The following is a 3,977-nucleotide window of genomic DNA, read 5'->3' on the forward strand; positions in this document are numbered from 1 at the left end:
GGCCTCGGGACCCCTCCCGGCCGGCGCCCGCGGGACGGTGCCGCCTCCCGGCCTGAGTCTGCTCCGGGCCAGCCGGGGCGGTCGCGCGCAGAGGCCGGGAACTGGGCTGCTCTGGCCCGGCCCTGGTCGGTCCCGGGGCGCTAGGGGCCTCCGCCCGCCGCCGGGGCTCGCCAGAGGGTGCGCGGAACCCAGAAAGGCCAGGGGTTCGAGCCCTGATCGGCCCGCGCCTCCCCCTTGCGGGTCCCGAGGTCGAACGCACCTCGCCCTCCTGCACCTCACCTTCTCTGCGCCTAGGATAGAGAACAGCCCCCTCCCGCGTCACCCCAGAGCAGGCATGGGAGTAAGGAGTTACAGCCTGGAAGTTTTATTTTATTTATGTTTATGCCATGGGCTGAGAATCTCTCCCCCACCTCCCCATAGAGCAGCAAATCCGTGTTGAACTGAGGGTGGGGTCCGTGCCCCGTTCTGCACCCAGAGCCCAAGCTGTAGGAGGCAGGGCTAGGAGAGGCTGGGCAGGCACACGTCTAGGAAGGGGCGGCCCGTGCACGTGGACGCAGGAGAAAGCACCGAGGAGGACATGAAAACCCGACGGCCTCCCCACGGGACTCCGGGGAGCCCCATGAAGGCGAGGATAATCCTTCAGGCCTGGAGTGGACCCCAGCAAGAAGAGATTCATTCCTGACACTGACAGGCGCCCGAGAGGAGGCCACAGCTGGGTCCGTGTACCGACCCCCAAGGCTGTCCTTCAGCTCTAAGCGTCCACTAGGTCTCTGTCCCTTCTCGTGGCTGGGGTTAGCTATGGTACAAACACCAAAATCTCCCTCACCTGCGAGATCCTTGGGACAGTCTCTCCTTTGAATTCCCTGATTGGCCCCTTAACACATCTGCATACCTTTTTGTTTGCCATTTCTAGTGAGAAGAGAAGAGCAAGAGGCATCCTCCCCTGTGGGATTGTGGGATTTTAAACTTCAGTCGTTTTGTTCTCAGGATAACATTCCTGTTCAAGTGGTGGCAACATTGCTAAATGTGGGAGTGGCTAGGACAAAGTTTCTAAGTGATGATAACCTCTCTCACCCCATAACCTCTGGTACCCCAAGGTCCTGCTTGGAGAGCCTCAGGCTTCAGTCCTGTCCCTGAGGAAGCCAGCCCATGCCAGAAGGCGCTGCCACCCACCTGGACCGCAGAGGCTCCCAGGACTCCACTCCACCGAGGTTGCTTCTGACCGCAAGTGTCCTTATTAAGACAAGCTCTTGGTAGCTCAGTTTTATTTCAAAAAGACTACGTTCAATGTATCTGTCAAATCTCTTTTCCTAGCCTTATTTCCTCTCCTGTTCGAAAGGCCAGGCCATAAAAAGTTGGCTGGAAGGGTTTGGCCCGCAGAAAATGTTTCTCCTCATTAAGAGAAAACTCATCACTGAAAGGGACATTATTAAACTGAGATTCTTTCTAGATATGATAATCCCTCCACATCAAATGATTTAACTTTATATTAACTACACTTTCACTGAAAAAGTATTCAGTCAACTTGTGCAGATGAAGGGTCCAGTTTTCCCCCAGGAACCATTTTTATACCTAAGAAGTGTGGGAGAGTTTATTTGCAGGCAACAGTGTTGGTATCAGATGGCGGTTCAAAGTAGCTAGCATGACCATTTCTTCAGAAACCTCTCTCTTGCTTTTTCTTCAGTCTCTCTTCTCCTGAGCCTTGTCCACCTAGGCCTCCAAGCTAATCCACTCATATAAAACTGTGGAGGACTTGGGATGCTATCCCTACATGTGTTGGTCTTGGAAACAAGTGACCTTTTTCAGAAATGAATCTGTAAAGGCAAATCCATTTCCTGTACCTCTTCTTTCTGGATCTTTCTGGCTCTCTCTCTCTCTCTCTCTCTCTCTCTCTCTCTCTCTCTTTCTCTTTCTCTTTCTCTCTGACAGGGGCTCCCTATACTGTTCAGACTGGCCTTAAGCTCGTTTTGTATCCCGTGCTGGTCTTCAATTTGGAAATGTATAGGCTTACAAGCTTCTCAGAAAATAAAAGTGCATACTTCCTGGTTCCACCCTGCTTCGAACCTGATGTAAGAACACCTAACCTTGATTAAGAGCAGAAGGTTATATTGAAATGGTAGAATAAGCTTCAAATTATATCAAACAGTCAGGTTTACTTATGCATATACAAAATAACAAGAGAAAATATTAATTTTAATTTACAAGTCGTCAAAAAGCACCTTGTGGGCCACATAATGAATAGCCCCATGTTAAAGTAATAGATGTTTGTTCTTTCACAAAATAAACTTCCTTCTGAAATATAGACATCTGTCATGGGCTCAATTATCTTGCACAGCATGTTCTGTAAAAGCACATAAAAGAAATAATATACTACATTGCTTATTTGAAAGTGATCAGGAATCCGCAGCTCCATGCTGGCATGTCTTTAATTTCATGGTGTTAAGAAAAAACTATGGGGGTATGAAATAGCACACCCTTTCCTACTGGAGTACTCATTCAATTACCTTTCGTGATACATACAGGAGAAAAGATTGTTCTTCATTAACTGGCAGAAACACTATTGTACTATTTTCTGTTTTACTCAACTAACCCCTATAGAGAGAAGGGAACATGGAGTTTCCTTTGAAAACAAAGGGATCCTCACGCTCTGATCAGCTCCTGGGTGTGAAGGCGAACAAGGCTGGAGACAGTATTCTGAGGACATAAATTATCATAGAAATGAGACTGGAGTCTTAGGCAATGTATGCATCAGAAAGACCTCAAGATTTGCAAAGCGCTAGAAGAGGTAGTTTAGGCTAAGTCAAATTTTCTTGCTATCATGCAAATGTGAAACCTTTTTTTGGTCAGGAAAACTCCCATTCTCCCTTTTTGTTGCATGATACACATGTAAATAAAATAACAAAATATTTTGCCGAACGCTCCACCAGGTTAAATACACAGAGCCTTGTTGAATACCCCATATTACTTTTGCTGTGACACATTAAAATAGACTTGAAAAAAAACTCTTACGGGGAATATTTTAATAGCTTCCCAGAGAGTAGAATGTATTATCATTATGGTACAAAGGGCATCATTCATTTTTAATTCTCTGCTCCACAGGTGTTCCCTACCCAGACTTTGGCTGACACCAGAGGATCTAATTATGATTCATACATCCACACTGCTCAGGAACTGGTCTTTCTAATTTCACACAGTGCTGTTACTGAGAGGAGAAAAATCCACTCCAGTCCTGGTAGCGAGACACAGTGCTTCTCAGTCTGATCCACACTTTCGAATCACCGAGGGAGCTTTAAAAGTCCTAGTGCCTCAGCCAGGGTTCATACCAAATAAGCAAGAATTTCTGGGGAGGGGATGAGGGGCTGTCTTGGTTACTTTCCTCTCCTTGCTGAGACAAAATACTTGATGCCTATAATTAAGAAAGGTAAGGTTTATTGAGCTCACAGTGTGTGGAGGTTTCAGTCCATAATCAGCTGGCTCCAGAACAGGGTAGCCTGGCAGGGGGCTACAGTTCAAGGTGGCAGAGGGCAGCAGAGCCACAAGAGCTGGGGGGCGGGGAAAGCCTCTTTTTCTCCCTTACACTGTAAGCAGGAGATCTACCATCCCCCAAAACACACACCTAGGGCGGGTACTGCCCACACCGTCTCTGTGCCCTCCCCTTGCACAGGCTCAGGATATTTACAAAATGAGGACCCTGGCTCCCTGCTGAGTCCCTCACTTAAGTTTCTAAAAATCTCAAGTTGACACAATGTATTAGCCATTACAGAGGCTGAGGATAGATATTTATTTAATTCCCCAGGTAGTTTTTGTGTGCAGTAAAAGTAAATATTGATAAAATATGAATACACAGCAAATAAAAATAAACTAGTCTTTGAAAATACACTATTTAGGGGCTGGGGATATAGCTCAGCAGCACAGTGCCTGCCTGGCAAGTGTGAGGTTGTGAGTTCAATTTCTGCTACCAAAAAAGTAGCATAAAA

General features: G+C 47.0%; 1 long non-coding RNA gene across 1 annotated transcript; it reads left to right on the forward strand.

The window, feature by feature from the left end:
* Positions 1 to 71: 71 nt before the first annotated feature.
* On the forward strand, positions 72 to 3,350 carry LOC111814671. The gene is made up of 3 exons (XR_002819590.1): positions 72 to 340; positions 1,098 to 1,253; positions 3,100 to 3,350. It is a non-coding gene; the product is annotated as an uncharacterized LOC111814671 (long non-coding RNA).
* The last annotated feature ends 627 nt before the right edge of the window (positions 3,351 to 3,977 follow it).

Source organism: Octodon degus, unplaced genomic scaffold (assembly GCF_000260255.1).
Source record: "Octodon degus isolate 3935 unplaced genomic scaffold, OctDeg1.0 scaffold00009, whole genome shotgun sequence".
NCBI classification, from domain to species: Eukaryota; Metazoa; Chordata; class Mammalia; order Rodentia; family Octodontidae; genus Octodon; species Octodon degus.